Here is a 21920-nt window from a genome sequence, read left to right as displayed (position 1 = left end):
ATTTGTCACATTCTCTGGGAACCCATAAAAGTGCTATAATCTAATTAAGTATTCAAATTACTATATAGTTGCACATTATTGGAATTTATAAATTTAAAATTATGTCTAGATGTGGATAAAGATGTAAATAAGAGAAAAAAAAATAAAAGTTATTCCCAGAAAGACCATGAGTAAGAAATTCAGTGAAAATGTTTTTAATATATTAGACCTGAGCAAGAAGGATAAAATATATTCTGAAATATGTATTTTTAATCATATAAATGAGCAGATATAAAATAAAGTGTGATTCCAGAAAAGTTAAAAAAAACTGTATGGCCCAAATTTCTTAGAATATCTACTTACATGCATGTTGCCTAATGTTTGATTTTGAATAGGAGGCATGTATGTCTGGGGCAGGAGATATAGTGCCTTTACCACTAACTAGAAAGGAAAAAATCATGTTAAAAAAATCCCACAAACTATTGGAACTGCTTTATAGGATGAGACATTAGCAGGTAAGTAAGAACAGTCATCCAGCAGAAAAAAAACAATGGAAATACCTTCCTGAAAGGGTGTCATCTCTGAAAGAAACCAAAAAGAAAATGTCTCTCATTCACAAGGGGTTTAGACCTATATTCATAAAACCAACTGGTCCAAGGACCCTCAAGCTGAAAATCTGGTTAATTAGTTCTGTTTGGTAGTGCTCCCCCAAGCCTGGGAATTATGAATCTGTATATCTTTGGACTTTAAACATAGTCTTAATATGGTTCCAAGGATTCTGAGATCACGCTTCATTAAACACATGAGAAAATCAGCCATCATGAATATGAATCAACGTAAACATCAAAGTATAAAATAATATTCAGAAAGACTGCATGTATCAGAATGACAGCAAGGATGTATGTGTGTTTAATATGTTTGCATAAATGGAAAGAGGGTAATCGAGAAGAATGAGCAGGCAGTAATAGAATTTGACCGAATTGAGATCTATAACTTCTATAAGTTAAGGTTATAATAATTAAACCAAACCAAATATCAGATTGAATAAAATATACTGGAAGAAAGATCTGAGAAATTACACAGATTCCTGCAAATGACAGGAATTAGGGATAGCATTTAAGAGACACAAAGAAGATAATGAGAAAGTTTAATGTATTATAATCAATGTTTGAGAATGACATAACGGCATGGATGAGAAGAGGAAATTTTTGAAATTACAAAAGCTTTGTAGAATTGATGAAAAATGCTAGTTCACAAATTTAGCAAAGCTTAAAAATTCACAGAATAAATAAAAATGAACCCACACTTAGACACTTCATAGTAAAGAATAGTAGTACATCAAAGATGAGGAGAAGGTCTTAAAAGCAGAGAAACAGATTTCCTATAAGCAGAGATTAGAGTCAAGCTGTATTCTCAGTAGTAGAAGCAGGCTGAATATCTTCAACAGAATGAGGAATATATATGGTGACACCAAATTCTATATCCAGTGAAAGCATCTTTCAATGAACAAGAAAAATAAAGACATTTTAGACAGATAAAAATGGAGAGAAATACTGTTAACAGACTGACAAAATGAGCTTCTACAAAATGCATTGTAGGGGCTCCAGGGTGGCTCAGTCGGCTAAGCATCCGACTTCAGCTCAGGTCATGATCTCATGGTCCGTGAGTTTGAGTCCTGCGTCAAGCTCTGTGCTGACAGCTCAGAGCCTGGAGCCTGCTTTGGATTCTGTGTCTCCCTCTCTCTCTGACCCTCCCCCGTTCATGCTCTCTCTCTCTCTCTGTCTCAAAAATAAATAAACATTAAAAAAAAAAGAATGCATTGTAGATAGGAAAAAACATTTATCCAAAGAAGGTTTTAGAGCAAGAAAACACAATGAAGTCAGGAAATAAGAAATAAATGGATAAACCTAAAAAAAAGGCATATGAAACAATAAATTCGATCTTTAAATTCAGAAGTAAACTAAAAAATTACCCAATAATAACATACTATTTGAGAAAAACACTAGAACAAATTCATTCTGCATTCATTGTGCTATTCAGGAGGAGGCTGAAAACATTGACAGACTGTATGTTTTATTAGGTTAAATGTAATGCATGAAGGTCCAAATTTATAGGTCCAAAGAACCTTCAGACTTCTAATAATTCTAAATTATTAGAATTAGAAAGAAATTTCATAATATCACTGGAGATGATAATACACACTAATTAATTGCTATACAACAAAATTAAACATGTAGAGTAATTAAAAAATGCTTTTTTTTAAATGTATCATGTATTAAAGCAACAAAAAAATGTAAGACATCTAAGCTAAAAGATGTGAAAGATTTCCATAGAAAAGCATGAAACTTTTTAAAGGGAATTAAGGAAGAGTTAAATAGAGAGATATGCCATGTACAGAATGGGTACTCAGTCTCATGAAGACATTAATTCATTTCCAAAGAATATATAAAGTCAACTTATATGAAGAAAAAAGAACCAAGGGAATCCAAGATGGTCCTGAGGAAGAAGAGGAAATAGAACCCTTGTGTGATTATGTATCAGAATTTAATTTAAAAGCTATGAAAGATAAGCAGGTGTTAGGCAGGCTTGCAGAAAGAAAAACTAGAGACCAGAGAGCTTGCAAAGGGATTTACATACATATAATAGCTTGATACATAAAAGAACTAGTATTGCACACTTATGGACCAAGAATAGGATACTCAATATACTGCACTGATTTGATTGGTAAACCATGAAGGGGGTAAAAAAAATGAAACCTAAGTCTCTTCATATACCATACATAAAATCTGTTCCTGGCCAATTAATGTGGAGGGAAAAGACAATACTTTTACAAAAGAAAACTTATGCAAGGATTTTTAATACTTCATAATAGGAAAGGATTTCTTAATTAAAACACAAAAATCACACTTTATGAAAGGTAAACTGATAAATGCTACCACATTCATGGAATAACCTATATTCACTAAGCATCAAAAAAGAACACAAGATGAACCACAAACCAGGGGGTGATTTAAGAAACAAATATAAATGACAAAGGGTTAGTATTTAGAATATATAAAGAACTCTTACAAATAAATGCAAAATACAGCCCAGTAGAAAAACAGGAATAAATCATGCAAGAATATCCCAACAGAGAAAATAGCAATGGCCAATAAATATGCAAAAATATAACAAATCTCATTAGTAATCATAAAAATGCAAATCAAAACCACAATAAAAGTTGATTTCATATTTGATTAGTTGGTAAGAATGTGGAGTAATAGGGACTATAATAACATACCAGGTAACATAGTATAATTTCTGCTTAGAAAAACAACTTATCTCAAAAAGTTGAACATTCTCATTCCCTATGGCCCAGCACCAGTAAGTAAGCACAATGTTCATGGCAGTGTTGTTCATAAAAGCAAAAAAAAAGAAAACCAAAAACCAAAAACCAAAAAAAAAAAAAAAAAAAAAAACAAGAGAGAGAGAGAGAGACTGAGACTATCCATTTTGTTTGTTTATACACAACAAAATGGATTTTTAAAATTCTGCTATATTTATTAGTGAAAGTGAATAATGTACAGCTACCTGCATTAATATGAATAAATCTTCAAATTAAGAATATGCAATCTTGGGTCCCTTTTTATAAAGTTTAAAATAAATAAAACTAAACAATACAAATATAAGTGATTTTGAGCTACATGTTTAGGCGACGAAAGCAAGGTGATGTTATTATTCAGCTTAGGATATTATATCTGAGATGCTACCATGGACAGATGATTGAAAAGAGATGTATAGGTGGCTTGAGACTGGGTACATTTTAGTTTTTAATCTGTGAGCTTTATGCATGTTTATTTTATGAATATTATTTAACTGTCCCCATTAATGAAATAAACTCTCATATGCATAAAACTTCACGGCAATAAAGAATAATGAACAAAACTGTTAGGGTAGTGGGATTATTGAATTTTTAATTTTTGAAAATTGCCTTTGATTATATAATATTGTTTTCATGCTAAATATCAGAGGAATTAATTCATTTTTAGGACAATTTTCACATAAGAAATAGTAACCATCATTCATTACACACATGCATAATAAATAACTTTAATAATAATAAATGTCATCAAAAATAAATGCTGATAATTATTTTTTTTCCTAAGAAATCTAATAATTGACACCTTTTTTCATAAAGTACCTCATTTAAAATATTTGTCAATATTGTATAAGAATTCATACTGACAAAACAAAATAACTAGCAGAACAAGTACAAAAGTAATCTCTAATTTAGATCCAGAACTGATGTCACTGAGCCCCCTCCTACCTCAATGTGCATACTTTCCCCCTGCTTCTCCACCAAAACTAGTAATTACTGCTAAGCAAATACTTTATTTACCTAATCAGTAACTAGTCAATATTTGCTCGGGTGCCTCTTTTTTAATGTCTCCACCACAACGTTGACCCCGGTAGAGAAAGCTGCGGTTATACGAATTCACAGCTCAACATAGGCGATGGGATAAGCACCTCATGTAAATCTGTCTGAAAGATCTCAGTGATGAGAGTCAAGCAGATCTGCACAAATGAGAAAACTAGGTGGAGTTTAGCCTAGATGAATATGGCACAGCCTCCATTGACCATACCCCCATCCTGTATTAGTCTGGGAGTCTAGTCAGAACTCATGCCATGATTTAAAACCCTCCTGGGATTTCTTATATCCTTCCATCTCCTGGAAGGGGTTCCACATTTCTTTTTAGCTATCTGGCCAGACTAATAAAAGTCATTCGCTTACTTCATTTTTATTGACTACTTATTATTTGCAAAATAATGCAGAAAATAAACAAGAATAAGCCTGAGATTGCCCTCAATAGGGCATACAATCTAGCGAAAGAGACAGCAAATATGTCATTAACCACATTAAAGGTAGACTGAACCAAGCATCACTTTTTAAGGTGTTCAAGGAAAGGTGGTGTGAATTCTGAGTTGGGGATCCGAAAAGTTGAGTATACCTGTCATATATAACAGAGAGAGACAGAGAGAGAGAAAGTGTGTGTGTGTGTGTGTGTGTGTGTGTGTGTGTGTGTGTGTGTTAAAAGATGAACAGAATTACAGAGTAAAAGCAGGGAGGTGTGAAAATGTGAAAATGCAAGTAATGTTCCGGGATAGGTCAGGCTGAAGGTAGGGTTTATAAATAAAGCAGGATGTCAAGCTTGTCCATAAAAATCAAGTTCTAGGGTAAACAAGAACACCTTATAAAATATGCATGTTACACGTGCCAAAAAATGAAGTCCTTCCTATCAGTTTTACTCAGACTCTATCCACTCTTGCCTGAAGGTGGCACTCTTCATAAATTGTACAATTCATACTTTGTTAGGATTGAGGCAGGTGTAACTCTTAAGAAATGAGTTGCAATTACATGAGTTGTAACCACCTGTCCTACACAGACCAGAGGGAGCCTTGAACAAGGAACTTCCCACATTTACATGCAGGGTTACATCCACCCTTCTATTGAGTTGTGTCATGACTGTAACATATGTCACTAAAATCAAGCTGCCAATGAGTATCAAGGACAAATATGACTTTTCACCTTCTCTTATCAACTTGATAATTACTCTCCATGCCCATAATGTTTAATTTTATATCACTTTATTTCTGAAGTCAAACTAGCATATTGGTTATGACTCTGCAAATTTAAAATTATCCCTTTCTTGTATTTATTAGATTATCATATTCTTTTTTTTTTTTGTCATTTGCTGCTTGGGTTCTGATTTTTCTTGCTGATTCTCTGTGATGTTGAAGCAATCTTAAAAGACTCCAGTTTGTTCTCGTCAGATTTAAGAAAAATGCCAGAGAGCAAGCATTATTTATTTATTTGTTTGTATTTGTAGAGTATCCTAGAGCTGGAGTAGTTGACAAATAAATGACCAACTTGAAAGATTGGGTTTTGTAACCTGTTCCAATTTCTCACTTTATGGCCTCCTAACCATTACCTTGAAATTCAGTTGTTCCCTCTCTGCCTTACTGATTGCTGAAGTCTCTAAGTGGCCTTAATGTCAAATCTAAGGTGCTAAATTTTATAACAAGATCAATTTTCACAACATTTTTACTGCCAAATACATTTTTTAAAGGATGCATTAAACTTGAGTCTGTCTGAAGCACGATGGCTAACAGGTTCTTTCAGAAGAAAACAAGTAGTACACTTGTGTGAATATTTATCTGCCAGCAGCTTACAATACTAGATTATTACAAATGGCGGGGACATAGCACTACCAGTGAGGTGACACAGGAGAATTTATCATCAGAAGTATGTAGCTATATAGAATATTGGTATTACTGTACCTACATTCTTCTAAAAATTATGAGGATCCAAACTCATTTATCATTTAGCAAGACACTCACCTGCACGGTGCCTCCATCACCCAGCCTTCAGAAGCTCTGCTGAAAATGAGATTTTTTTTTTCCTTAATGGTATTCAGCTGTTTTAGCAAGCAATTTGGCAGTGTGCTACATCACATATGTATCTTTAAATTAAAAGGGCGGGAGGGGCTGGAGATGAAAATAATTCTATGCAAACCACCATCTCTGGCAGTTAGTGATGGAGTGAATTTGATATGGTTTTATGTAATGTTTTAGCCCTCCTCTTTGACATGCAGCTCCTAGGAGAAAAGGAGAGGCCTCAGATAATTCACATAAGCTAAAATTCCAGGGTCTTTTTTTTTTGCCGTCATTGCAGAAATATGTTCCTTGTAAATTTGATTCTGATATCTGTCATGAGATAAATACAAAATACAGTGGGTGCTACACGTTAGGCCAGGGGTTGGCAAATTATGGCCCCTGGACTAAAAATGGCCTTGTCACCCGTTTTTTCCCGAATAAAGCTTCACTGGAACATTGTCACTTCCATTCATTTGCATATTGTGTATGGCACATTTGTGCTACAATGGCAAAGTCGCATAGTTGTGACACAGACTGTATTTCCCGCAAAGCCAAAAATATTCACTCCAGGTCCTCTGCAGGAAAGGTCTGCTGGCTGACTTCTGCACTGGACTAGCAGTGTCATGTACTCTCTAGAAGTCTTGATTCCAGCCTGTCTGAATGACCAGGAGGAATGGGATGCAAGGCAAGAAACCAGAAGAGATAGAAATGACCAGAAAACATATTGGGAGAATGACAATTCCACCATTCCTATAGAGCATCTTCTAAACACTCTCCTAGGAGTGCAAATAGAAAATTCAATGGAGGCTATATGGAAGAGGAAGAGAATCTTTCTGGTAATTGGAAAGCCCTGGTTTTTCTTCCCTCTGTCTCACCTGCAATGCATTTGGGCTTTGTGCCTCCCTCTTCTGACTCAGCCCCGGTTAGCTCCCTCAGGGGCTAACAGCTCTTCCAGACCCTACACTGCTCCCTTGACGGGCTGCTGAGGTCCTGCAAACAGATCTCAGTAACTTCTGAGATCATAAATATAAAACTACCAAGGAAAACAAAACAAAACACTTGTTCCTCACTATTATATAACTGGAACAAGGGCTAAAATTGCCTTTGACAGATGGATGCTTCTAAAAAAAATAGTGTAAAAACCACTTTGTTATGATATTATGTTTAAAACATCTCTTTAGAAAGTGGTTCAAGCATTTGGCTGAAAAAATCCACAGTCATGATATGACTACATTATATTATTTTATTTTTGGTAAAAAAATAAGTATCATTTTTCTCTTCCAAATCTTTTAAAATCTCATTTAAAGACTGTGGATTTCATAAACAATTGTCTAAAATGTTTCCTAACTGATGCTCTTATCATGACATAGATACGCCGGAAAACATTTATAGGAAAAAGATGTGTGATTAAGAAAATAATGTTGAGAGGGTGGGGGAAATGAGGAGATATTGGTCAAAGGGTACAAAGTCCTGCCTATAAGACAAACAAGATCTGGGGATCTAATGTACAGCATGTTGACTATAATCAATAATACTTATTATATACTTGAAAGTTGAGAGTAGATTTTAAATGTTACCATTACACACACAAAACAAATGCAATTATGTGAGAGGATAAAAGTGTTAACTAGCCTTAGTATAAACATTCTGTAATGTCCAATTAATATTTAAGCCAAAAATAAATAGTATTGGATAATTTTCTATTTTTTAATTACCTAAAGTCTTTTGCACAATGATCAGAATTCTGGAATTACTTGGTTTAATTAATTTACTACATCTTCCATAATGCCTCCCATATTGTCCCCTCTTAGAAATTGCACTCCTACAGATATTATTACATAGGCTTTCGATGGTGTTTCCTGTCTTCGGTGTCTACTTGCCTCAGTCCCTGCTGATGTGCACAGTTACATTCATTCTTGGATGTCTCGGTAACATTCAGTCAGTTCTCACTAACCATCATCTTACAATTAAATTGTCTTCGAGGCATTTTTTTCCACAACTCATTTTATCACTTTGCCCCAACTCATCTTTCAAGCCCCCTCCTCCACCAAGTCCTTGTTTTTATTTGTTCACTTTAGACCAGGAAGATTTACTAGGTGGTTCCTTGAAATACCCCACTCATTTTTTTCTACTGGTATCATTTGCAACTAAGTATCCAAATGATATTTTTGCTAAGCTTCCCTATAGACACCAGAGCAGGGTGGACTGGAGCCAGGTTGTTTGGTTGGAAATCCCAGCTCCTGCAGCTCATTACCTGGATAATGTTGGCTCAGCTACTAAATCTTTCCCTGCACTTCTCCCTACATATAATCCTTCCTATCTAAGAAAGCAATAGCACTTTTTTTCACAGAAGTGCCAGGAAGGTAACTTGAGTCTATGTGTAGCACCTAGGCAAACACCTGCCATCTGTTAAGTACTGTACTGTTATAGCTTGGAGACTATGGGCAATGCCCTTGCAATCTTACTTATATATATACTAGCTCTGCCGCTCTGTGGCTAGCTAATTTTGGGCATACTGCTTAGCCTCTTTCAATCTCAGTTTCTTCAACTGTAAAATGGACATAATACCAACATAATAATGTGGTAAAAATTAGATGTTGAAGGTGAATAACTTTTCATGGTGTCTGGCTCAAAGTAAGTACTTAATCACATTAGTTGTTTCCATTATCAATATCATTATGATTATAATAATTATTATTATCATTGTTGGATTTTCTGGCTACTTTTAATATTCTAGACTTCCAAAGAACTTCAGTATGTGTGTAACTGCTTCAGTCTTTTCTATCCTGACTACCATAAAGTTGAAGATTATTGGTTGCTTTTCCTGTAAATGCCTATATTTGCACTATATCAAATAGCATTATAACTGATTAGTTCTTCGACCTGAGTGGAAGCAAAGCAAATACAAAATATTACAGATAGGTTTAGTTTAATGGAATTTCCAGCAGGTGTCATAACTACTTTATACTGGTTGAGAGGTAGGTCAGGAGAGTATCAGTATATATCTAACAATGAAGTCTTGAGTCCTCCCTCACAAAGTATACTCTGCCCTGAACCTGTAAGCTTTGTTTTTTGTGCAAGTGTGTTACCTGTTGCCCTTTTAAAGCCAGGAGCTTTGCCTTTACATCTTTATATCCACCAAGGTATTAGCTTTGAAGACAGATCTGTCTGGCTCTTGTATCAGACAGGTGACTGGCAGATTTATCTATTTCTTTGACCCCAAAATTCCTTAATGGAAAAACAAGAATTATACCTCTTACTTTTAATTATTGTTGTGAGATTATGTATGTAAAAGCCCTAACGTACAATAGACACGCATTAAAAATGACCACCATTTTCATCCATCACGCCTCTTCCTACAGAAATTAATATCATAAAGAATGGGCATTCAATAAATATTAGGTAAAACTGAATCAAATAGCACAATATATTTTAATATTTTCAGAATATATATGAATTTAGTATATTAAGAAGTATAGAATTTATATTTTAATATAGTAAGAATGTATTTAATATATATTAAAGTTGCTGTTAATTATTGGCTATATAAATTTAAGATTTTTCTCTCTTGCTTTTAGATTTATTTTGTGTTTATTCTTGGCCAAACCTCATTTGAAAATGAAACTCAGTTAACAATAAGCTTGTAAAATTACTGCTCTTCATCTTCTCATAATATCATGTATGTAAAATTAAGAAGTTGAAATTTTAGATTTTAGGTAATGGGAAGAGATAGATGGATATTTCCTAACAAAGGAGTGACATGATAAAGTTAGCATTTTCGGAAAACTAATCTGAGTTTAGCATTTGAAACAAAAGCAAAGAAAGACTCAAAAAATGACTTTTACATTTTTGGGGTTCAACTAAACAGAAGTAGACAAATCAGGAGGAATCCTAACTTGGGAGATGTTGATGAAAGGTTTAGATGCACAGGTGTAGGAAAAGAAGTACTGTTAGAATGGAAATAACTGGAGACTCTCAAACAAATAGGTCAATAGGGAAAGTCAAGGTTTAAGACAGCTTTAGAAATGAAAGCTGAAAATGTGGTGTTATGAGAAAATATGGTGTTATATTAAGCCCTGTAAGGAGCTTAGAATAGAAAAAAGGGGAATATAGCTGGATGAAACCTGTTATTTTGGAAGAAATTTTAATGGAGATTACTTTCTGGGAGGAAGAAGATTTGGTAGACTTATTTGGGCTGGTTATTTGCTGCCTAAATTACAAATGAAAACTATCACATTCTGTTGTGTAAATTTTAAGACTATATTTTCTTACGTAAAAGAAAACCTTAAATGTGATCTATATAGGAAATTTTTTTTTGTTTCATTACATTTGGAGCTTTATGTGTATAATTCCATTCTGTAGTTTATTGCTTAATATGTTTTAACTTACATTTGGAATGTAGAATGGAATAGATATGTTTGGTAAAAATCTGGTTTCAAACACAGGAGTCTGTTCCGGCTTAAACCAAGTACTTTTTACCTATTAAATCCATAGAGATATCTCCTCAAACCTTTTCCTACCTCATAGGTATGTTTTCTACATGACAGTAAACTACACTCCTGTCTTCACAACGGTAACTCTGTACTGTCGGGTAGAGTTTTACAAAGAAGTAAGAGAGAACATGAGAAATGCATATTCTTACATTTCTATAAATCCTTTTTTTAACAAGAAAATATTTTGATAAGTAAAGGAAAACTGGAATTCCCCTTTTGTTTATGTTTGCTTTTGGTTTATTTGTCAGTCACTAAAAAACATAAAATACAGACGATATGTACCTGTGTGTGCTTGCCTACCCACACACACGTGTGTGTATGTGTGTGACTTCTAGAAGGTTTTCAGGTTCCTGATAAGGGAAGACACAGTCAAAGGAGAAATTTGGGCCCCATAAACTTCACTGGTAAATCTGCTTAGCATGAGGACTCAAACATTTTATTATGTCATCCTCTCGATCTATTCCTTGTAAATTTTAGAAAAGTTAAAACTCAACATGGGTGCCGATGATTAGTCTAGTTAACTGGAAGATACATAAGCAAGTGCATTTGTGATTTTCTTGCTCTTTTTGTAATGTCTGTTAGAAAAAGCATTGCAAGAAAAGTCATGAAACCTGTGACTGGCATTATCAGGTGTGTGACTTTAGTTCAGTCATTCATTTTCTGGACCTTAATTTCTTCGACGTAAACTAAAGTAGTGGACTAGATAAGACTCTGTGACATCCAAAAGCACATGGTGGCTTTTTGCATTCAGAGGACTCTATGTATATGATGAAGTAAAGTGGGTGAGGTAAATTAGATTATGTCCCATTCTCTCTAAAGATGTGGGACACATTGTCCAGGAAAGAGACAGTGATGAATTTCAGCATGATGACAGGCAGAGCACTGGGAATTCTGAAGTCGCAAGTGCCATCAGCTGTAACTGTGATCAGAAGAGGTTTTGGTGCAGTGCAACCATCTGGCTTGGACAAATGCCCCAATGGCTTGGCTAAGGAATCCTAATCTCTAAGCTTAGTTGACTTAATTTGCCTATTTGTGAAAATCTGTTACATTGTATTTCTACTAGAATTTCACCAACGTGGAAGTGGTACAACATTTAACAGCCAGAACGACTCGGGCCCCAACCAATCAGATCTGAGGTTTGACCAAGCAGAATGGACACCAGCTGGTGCTCTGTACCGATGCAGACCAGATGAATATATCAGTGGTGGGTTCCAGTTACTCTTCTGGCTAGTTATTTATCATTCTGTAAATGCATAAATTCCAGGTACATTATTTAATAAAAAAGACTGCCATGTAACAGAAATTATAACATGGGCTGAAATTACAGCAAAGGACATTGGCTTTTATTTTCATGTAGTTGCATCTAGTAGTGTTACAAGGGGAAGAACAATAAGAACATTAAAAGCAAAATCTCTTTCACTCCCTATGACACACAACCCCCATGACTCATATCAAATGAGTTTGTTGTTTTAATTATTTTCTTACATCAAGAATAGAAGACACACAGGGAAGATTTTGGACTTATTTGTGGAGGTTGAGAAGAAAGGAAAGATCGCCTGAAAGAACAAATTGCTCATCCTCTGCACCCTCAGCTTTCACTCCAGCCCTCATACCAGCTGTATCCACAGCTCTCCAGCTCCATTAGTATCCATGACAGTGTAAAATAGAGAACAAATTACCTTACATGGATGTTTATACGTCAGAGGTTCTAAGAAGGGCTGTAGTTACATGAAGGAATATGGAAAAAAATTAAAAGCCCATTAGTGGTATATTCTCTGTTTTGTTTCTAAGAAATATAAGACAGAAATAATCCACAACATAGTTTCATATAAAGGGAAAGTAAAGTTTCTCATCTCCAAAAAGGAAGAGAAATTGTCTTAATTTAAATGTTGAGATTACTAAAATTTATTGCAAAGAACATCTGTAGTTTCCCCAGTAGAATCCTTTAACACATAAGATACCACAGAAAATAATCACAAAGATATGTGACTGATGGCAAGACTTAGCAGCCACTATTTTCACCTAAAAGGGGAATCCATAATGAAAGAGGGCCAGAATATGGACAAGGACTCAATCCTATTTAACCATTCCTATTTGGTTTTCTGCAAAAGACACTGACAATCAAGGCACGTTGTATTTAACCAAGTTTTGTTTGCCAGAGAATGTTAAGGGTGGTGTTGGCAAAACACATAGAATATTGCTTTGTGACCAGCAAAAGAAAAATGACTTTAGGATTCTTAGGTCTGATTTGTCACTTTCTTTAGGGTCTTAAATTTTTAGTGGGGATATCGTAATCAAAATCATAATGAACTCAGAAGAAAAAAAATGATATACCCAGCACAGCCTTTTAAGAACATATCTACAGAAAGAAATTAGGGCTCAATTCACTTTTATTACTGATCCTTAGACCACGTGTATGGAGCAAAGATAGAAAATAATATGACCTAAAATACACTAATAATTTTAAAAACAAAAAATGGTGGAACTGAAGGCGGAAGTGGCAGTTTGGGGGCATTTCTGCCACTGCTCTCCCTCCCTGTATCTATAGCAGACACTGTAAAAGGACCATAACAACAGAGCCTAAAGGAAACTTTAAATACTTTATAATATTTTCCATCAGCTAACAGTCATCTCAAAAAGGGACAGAGAGGAAACACTATGTTCTTCCTTGTAAGTGTTACAAAAGACATTAGTCATCGTGGTAATTATAAGGTAGAGGTTTGGATACAATCCTATGTTGTGGCCACTAAAAGAATCTGCATCTGTTCTAAAATGACTTAAAACCTAAAACATAATGCTAGAAGAAGGATGGTTTATTCAAGCTTCAACTTTAGATGAAAACTGCACACAATTTAAAAAGATGCTACCTTATATTTTGGGGAAATAATTTAATATTTTAATAATCCTTAAAAAACACTACCTATCTATGGGGATTTAAAAGCACTGCAGTATTATGCCTATCCGATAGTTTCAAAAAATATTTCATTAAGTTCACATGTTTTGTTTAATTTAAATATTGGTTACATTTCAAAAAACAAAATCCTACAATGCATTCTGGTAAATTAGTCTCTACTAAGGGGAGACTAGAGCATGAAACTCAAACAAGAATGTTTAATGGAATACAAATATCCAATCTAGAAACTCTAATAAAAATCTCCCTTCGTTGGGTGAAGGCTCTTGACTATTACACAGAAAATCACCACATGTGGCTCCCCTCGAAATGCATTATAGATCAGGCTCATAATCTTTCCTTCCACAAAAATGGCACAAGAATTGATTTCAATTATCATTTAATACTTATTTCCTCTCCTGTCAAAAAATGTTCCATACACATGAAATTGAAGGTTGGCAGCCTGAACTCATTTATGGAAATTTTAAGGACTATTGATTTACCAGTGAATTTTCTAGTTCTCTCATTGTTACTGAAAGGATGCCTCAGAGTTGTAATCAGTTGATAGGATGAGCTTTAATGCTGATAGGCTTAGTTAAGACTGATGAAGGGAAAAGCTTTTCAAAAATTTGTCAAAATGAATTTTATAAATTCGGTTAACATGATTGATTATGCATGGCCAAATTTCTCAGGTAGCATTGAACTGATATTTTCTCTTCCTCTGTTGTGCCCCCATGCACCATTTTGATATCTGGATATTAACTGTTGGAAAAGATTTGAGTTAATTTAAAAATTAATTGGATCTATGTCTTTGGAAGCAGGAAACTATTTTGTGTACCTGAGGGTTTTGTTTTCATTTTTTTTTTTTATGTTACACCAACATATAAGCCATAAGAGAGTGTTTACTTAAGCAAATATTTATGTTGACAGTATGTTTTCTGATGGACACTTCTGGAAGTTGTGTGTCTTCAGCTGCACATTTAATTCTTCCACACAACCTTTGTGAAAAGGATAGCATCTCCACAAGGAATAGCATACTTATCAACAGCAGCAACATGGCTGTAGCTGAGCATAGCAGAACAGACTTTCAGTACTGGAAATAAACTCTGGTTACACGGTCAGGTTTCTTCTTTAAACAGTACCCCACCCCACTGTACCAGCCCTATATATACCATCCATTTTCCTATAAATATTGCCATTATTTTCTTCTATGGGGGACAGACTAAGAGTTTGTGGGTTCTGGGGCATCTGGGTGGCTCAGTCAATTAAGTGTCCAACTTCGGCTCAGGTCGTGATCTCACAGTTTGTGAGTTCGAGCCCGTGTTGGGCACTGTGCTGACAGCTTGGAGCCTGGAGCCTGCTTTAGATCCTCTGTCTCCCTCTTGCTCTCTGCCTCTCCCTGACTCTCTCGCTCTCTCTCTCACTCTCTGTCTCTCAAAAATAAACATTAAAAAAATTTTTTAAAGGAGCTTGTGGGTCCTGAAGATATACAATTTTGCATCTATCTTTAAGAAAAAGGTTACAAAATTATGTATATTAGGCATGAAAGTGAATATTTATTTTGAATGAGAAAAGCAATCATGGCTAAATTGCAAAATTAAAAAAAAATTTTATGTTTTGTTTATTTTTGAGACAGAGAGAGACAGAGCATGAACAGGGAGGGGCAGAGAGAGAGGGAGACACAGAATCAGAAGCAGGCTCCAGGCTCTGAGCCATCAGCCCAGAGCCCGAAGCGGGGCTCAAACTCACGGACCGCGAGATCGTGACCTGAGCTGAAGTCAGACGCTTAACCGATTGAGCCACCCAGGCGCCCCTAAATTGCAAAATTTTAAAAACTGAAAATACAAACATGACAAGCTCCAGACAACAATACAGTATTTTCATTCACTAGTTGCCTAATATACACCTAGATTATTTTTCTTATTTTTTGAAGGCATAATTTTTGATCACCTCTAATATGACAATGACTTTATAATATTTTCTATAGAGAGGAAAGGAAACTGTTTTGATTTTTTCTTCCTCCAGCATGGTTGATAGAAAAACTTATTATTATTGGTAGTTTTGAAAGTTTATCTCAGTTTTACAACTCATTACTGGTTACATTATAGACTATGAGGATTACTGTCAAATTTGGGGAAGGCTCTATCACGTTTCTTTCATATCTATTATGTTCTGAATAACGTGGAAAGTTCTCAACAGAACATTTCTGGCCCCCATACAATTCAAACTTGTTTTTCCACCACTAACCAAATACTTCCAGCACTAGTGCCTGAGTTCCCAACTTAAATAAGTCAGATCTGTGTCCATGAACACTTGTGTCATGACACCAGGCAAGATGGGAAGAATATTTCTGGAATTATTCTATAATAGAACATTAGCAATACGTGATCATGCAAATAAAAATATCCTATTAAACTCGAGATGAATGAACTCCACTAAGCACAATTTCACAACCTTGTCCTCTGGTATCACCTTACCCAAGGGGAAGTGTGACAGGTGGGGAAGTGATCTCAACTGATAGCAGGTGAAAGACCTTACCTCTGCAACTCAGAGACATGGCCCCGTGAGGACATTTGTAAGCCTTGGAAAGGACCTTGTTTAGCTTCAAACTCAATTCTTCACTGCCCACTCCTCCCCATTATAGCCCTCCCTCCTATCTCAATCTTGCCCCTCATACAAGCGTACCTTTGAGCCCTGACTGGCTTTTCCTATTCCTCTCACATTCACTTGTCACAAACCCTATTATTTCCATTTTCAGTGTTATATTTGGCCTTGATACTTTTAATCCCATTCCTGTGCTTCCATAATTCAAGGCCACATCTCAGGAAGTCTCACTGCAGTTGATTCCCTAAATCATCTCTCCTTTCTTCACTCTGTTCTCCAATCCACCCTAATAATTGAGAATTATAAAACTGCAAATTATGAACAATTGAGGATCATAAAATTCCCCCAAATCTTTGTTTAATCTCCTGCTGAAAAACTGTCAGGTGGTTGTTAATGACAGTCAGTAAAGTTAGAACCTCAGCCTTTAAGGTCATCTGTAATCCTATATTATGTTCACTGCTATCTTAAATGAATCCTATTTCCCCAAATTGTTCTCCTAGCTTCTTACAATTTCCTTTGAAAGGTCCCTCTTCTTGGCCTTGCCCCTTAGCATTCCTTTTTGCAGGGAGCTTCCTACCCCCTCTCTCTACTTTTCAAAGTTATACTTACTTTTCTTGGTTTGCTCTTGCTGTCTTCCTTGCCTTCTTAGAGGTTTTCTAAAACACCCGTTGCCATGGTGATAATTCTCTTTACTGGAAGCAGGTGTAGTCTCTATTTGACACTTAAAATATGCTGTGTTTTACTTTCATTCATTTAATATTTATATAAAATATGTATATGTACGTGAGTGTGCATAGATATAACATCTTTCCAACAATATCATAAATAGGTTCAATTCAATTGCTAATACTCAGCACTTAGAACTGCAAAGATAAAATAAATGTAAGAAAGTCTCTCAGCCTTTAGGATGTTTAAGTTATGGGCGAGAAGATAAGAGCAAAACTTACTTCCAATAGAAGGTAGAGTAAGATAAGAGCCTAAAGCAATTACATATTCTATGTTAATTGCTAGACTAATTCTTTGTCTCTCCCACTAGATGGCATGCTTTTTGAGAGCAGAGGTAGTGTCTCTTTAACCACAGTTTGTGTATGTCCAGCACCTAGCTTCTGGAGGTACTGAGTTCTCCATAGTTGGAGGTGTTCCTGTAGAGGCTGGTAGATGTCCTAAATATTGCTGAGGGGATTCAAGCCTGGACTAGTGGTCTGGATGGGAGGTGTGAAGAACAAATGGTCTGTATACGTGCATGTGAGTTCTCTGTGAAGCAAGTACCATGTAGGATATCTTATGATGACAAAGATACAGAGGTTTGGAGACAGAAAATTGAATGCAAGTCTTAATTCCTCACCTACTAAAATCACTCATCGATAACTGGTTGTTGTGTTATCATGAAATTAGGTTAATTAAAATAGTGAAAGGAACCTAGTAGGCATTCAAAAGTTTACGTTTCGGTTTACTTGCTCTTAACATATTATCCACTGATACAGATGATCAACTTCATATTTTGTTATGTGGGAGATTTTTTGAACTCTACTTTTCAATTCTGCAAATCTATTTTGATCATGAGGATGGATCTGTAAAATTTAAATGTACTTCTTAGTAGAAGGTCAGCGCAAAGAAACTTTAAAATATTTAAAGTCTGGATTAGGATGTATAACAATTAAACCAAAATTCACATTTTTTTTTAGACTCTGCTAACACTAATGATGGTTTTAAACAGCAATCTCATTTACTGTAAGCTGTTGCTTGTCAGGCAGGCTGCAAGGAGTGGATTTGATTACCTATATCCATTCTGTGTGGTCAGAAATGTAATGCTGGGACCCAGCAGGGAAGAAAGAGAAGTCTGAGGAGTGAATTGGCTCACAGTGTCATTTATAATAAAGGGAACCTTTTCTAGAAATTTTATCTGAAAGTTAAGAACTCCTTTGAGATTTTCACCATCAACTCAGCATGGTGCTATTATTTTGTTACGGAAACACTTAAACTTTTGTTTTTCTTACCCCTTACAGAGGAATCAATAGTTTAAAATTAGAGCAGAGAATAGCAGCTCTTGAGTGTTAATCTGAGCTTGGTCTGAGACTTCAGAGATGCTGATAGCAGCTTATCAGCCATGTATTAAACTCTGTACATAATCATTGAATTGTTTACAGGGGGAAAAATTAAAATATGACATACGACAGCTTTTTATAAAACATGGCATAAAAGGGCATTTAAAGAACAGTTATCTACTTTTGCCTGTTATCAAGAGAATGTTATCATAGATATATTTTGGGAAATCTGCCAAGTTCAAAATATATTCTCCTTCTCTGGTAACTAGTGTCTCCCCATATTATCCTTGGGGCTGGGCCCCCAATAACCATGCTCATATTGTGTGAACTTGACCCTTACTCTTCCCTTGCACTGCTGGTTGGTAAGTAGTAGATCCCAGACTTAACATCCAGAAACTGTCCCTCGTCATGGCTGACTGACTAGTGTTGGACACCTGACAAGCCTGGGTGAGTATGACTCCCTCACCTGGGGAACTAGACTGGGACTGAGAGACAGACAGCCAGTCAGTGTCTGTAGGTGACGAGAACTGGACACAAATGTGGCAGCCCTGGGGTGGACATACGTTGATCAAGAGAAGCCAAAAATCCAGTAGATTGTAGACTAAAGTGAATGGAAACTTCACTTTAGTGAAGGATGAGATAGGAAAAGAGATTCTTGACAATTTTCTAGTTCCTCGTTCTAGAACTTTCTTAAGACCTGATTGTATTGCTATTACTGGACTTCATGACTCTCTATTCATATAACACCCCGCCCCCCCCATCTCTGCTGTGGATTTTTAGTTCATTCACTTAACAAGTACTTATTTCATACATACTATGTCTCAGGAAAGAGATAGCAGAATCAAGACGGGGCTCTGTGTTTCCTGATCTGTGGGCTTGTTTACAGGGTAGAATGTATTTTTCTGTTTCCAATTTTGCACGTTTAAGATTGTCTAAAATTTTCAATATTGACACCTCCTATTGTATAAAGGATACTTTAGATGAGCACAATTCCCCTTTCTAGTAGAAAGGAAAACCCAAGTTGACAGGAAATCCAAGCCTCAGTGTTTATAAATTGCACAGCTAGTGACATGACAAGAATGCAAACCTCCGGCTGCTGCTGTAGGTTTCAAAAGTCAGGTCCTGTCCCCCCAGCAACACAGCTGACTTTCCCGCAGGCCAGACTTTCCGCTTCCCTCCCCAGTACTCCTCATCTCAATAAAGGACATCTGGATTCAACCCACTTGCTCAGCTCAAGGTTCAGTTTAACCTGCACTTCACAGAAACGTTGCAAAAATTCCTTTTACTTTCTTTTCTCACACATCTATTTTATCATCCAAAACCTAACAGATCATTTTCCCAGTGCTCTCACACTCTGATCTCTCTTCTCATCCCCTCCAAGCCATCATTTTGCCAGTGGAGGATACTGCAATGAGTCACTCAGCAGTCTCTGTTTCTATTATTGGCCCACTCCTACCCCATATTCTGTTTTCCATGAGGTCAACAGAGCCTCTTAAAACATAAATCTGATCATGGCACTGTCCTGCCCAAAACTCCAAAAGCCTCATCTACTTGACCTCATCTACGACCTCTGCCTCACACATTCTGCTCCAGCTTTAATGTTCTGTTTGCTGCTGGCCCCCAAATGTTCCAGGCAGGTCCCATTTCAGGGCACTTGTGCTTGCTGTTTCCTTTACCAGGGATGCCCTTTATGGAGGCATCCTCTCAGCCTGGACCCTTGCTCCATTAGGCATTTGTTCAAGTCTTTATGGCAGAGAGACCTTCCATAACAGCCCATGCTACTGTAGTGTCCTCCATCCACCTCTCTCCAGAGCACTTATCTCTACCTGGCATTACTTCATTCATTTGTTGATATATGTTTGTTTTCTGTCTCCCCTCACTAAAACGCAAATTTTATGAAAGCAGATATTTGGTCTGTTTTGTTCACAGCTACATCTCCAGGACCTTGAGAACAGTGCCTGAAATAAGACTGAGGCTCAGTAAATGATTGAGTGAATGAATAAAAGGGACTGGATACCTTAGAATCTAAATAAAAAATTCAGATAGTATGGCTTTACATATTTTCTTTTACTTACTCTAAAAACCACCCTCTCCTATTCAGTATATAACCCGTTCACTCATGTTTCTATAAATTCTTCATGCTTTTGTAGCTTACTCTTATTTGGCCTGCATTCCAGTGATCTATCCAACTATAAATGGGAAGGCATGTGAAAGGCTACCGTGTGTTAGTAGCTACACAAAAGCTTACAATGTTTTGCCAGTCTTCTTCTCTTTCACAGTGCCCTCCATGCCCTGTAACTTCTCTGATTATTAACAATGTTGACCACTACGACCTGAAAAGGTTTTCTCTCTCTTTTAATTTTTGAAATAAAGATCTGACTGCTTAAGCTTCTGTTTGGAAGACACAAATACCATGGTAACAAAACAATGCACATAAAAATGGCAGAGATAGAAGGTTTCTGAGAGGTTTAAAAAAATTCCATCATCCCATTGTGGATTTTTAATTCATTCATTTAACAAGTACTTATTTCATACATATTCATACTTATTTCTCAGGAAAGAGATGGCAAAATCAAGACCTGGCTCTGTGTTTCCTAATTTGTGGTCATATTTACAGGGTAGAATATATTTTGTTTCCAATTTTGTAATTTTCAGATTAAGTTTTTCAATATTGATGCCTGATATTGATATCTAACTTTTTTGGTATCAAAAGATACTTTAGATGAACACATTTCTCCTTTGCCAGTAGAAATGGATTTCTAAACATAACTTTTCTTCCCTCTTGCAAATATTAGTCAATGTTTCATACTAAGCAGTAACGTCATTCCTAAACACTAACATACTCTCAGCACTAATACATTCTTAGTGATACCTATCAATCATGTTCACTATATTTTGGATTAAGTTTTACTTGGTTATTAACCACGTCATTGAACATTTATGTGTTTTGAGTGCCCCACATGTGACAGTAACTGTCCTTGAAGAGTTTATGCTTAATAAGTAACCATTTACAGAGGACATTTAAGAAGACAGCATGTGTGTGGGTGGCTGGATAAAATAATACCCTAGACCAGGGATGAGCATGCTGGAAAGGTTAAAGACAAAATGAATCTGTTTCATAAGATGACGATTGGCTTGTATCAATTCACTTTAACATTTACAGTGGATTTACTATGGTTACACAAGTGAATAGGAAACTGTGCCTTTTTATAATTTTCACAGTATTCTAGTCACAGGGACTAGAATACAATGTGACCAGTGGAATATTAACAACCTGGATGAAAGATCAAAGGGTGTATCAAGTGACAGAGTGCTTGGGAAGTGAGGAGACTGCTTACAGACACTACATGTCTTCTGTTCATTCTATATTTTTTGAATTCTTCATATCTGCCAATTCCATATGTTTCATATGGTGAAAGACAGAGCAAGGATATTTAAGTGAAAGACAAATCACATGGTCTTACATTATTACCACAGTTTATAATACAATAATAG

At 35.9% G+C, this 21920-nt stretch overlaps 1 protein-coding gene across 2 annotated transcripts in view; it reads right to left on the bottom strand.

The window, feature by feature from the left end:
- Positions 1–21920, bottom strand: part of KHDRBS2 (KH RNA binding domain containing, signal transduction associated 2) — a 577798-nt gene that overhangs the window by 169145 nt on the left and 386733 nt on the right. The window lies entirely within an intron of this gene.

This window comes from Lynx rufus, unplaced genomic scaffold (genome assembly GCF_022079265.1).
Source record: "Lynx rufus isolate CCGP_SWC_20201006 ecotype Redwood Valley unplaced genomic scaffold, mLynRuf1.p SCAF_6, whole genome shotgun sequence".
In the NCBI taxonomy this organism is placed as follows: Eukaryota; Metazoa; Chordata; class Mammalia; order Carnivora; family Felidae; genus Lynx; species Lynx rufus.
This window is presented reverse-complemented; position numbering and strand designations above follow the sequence as displayed.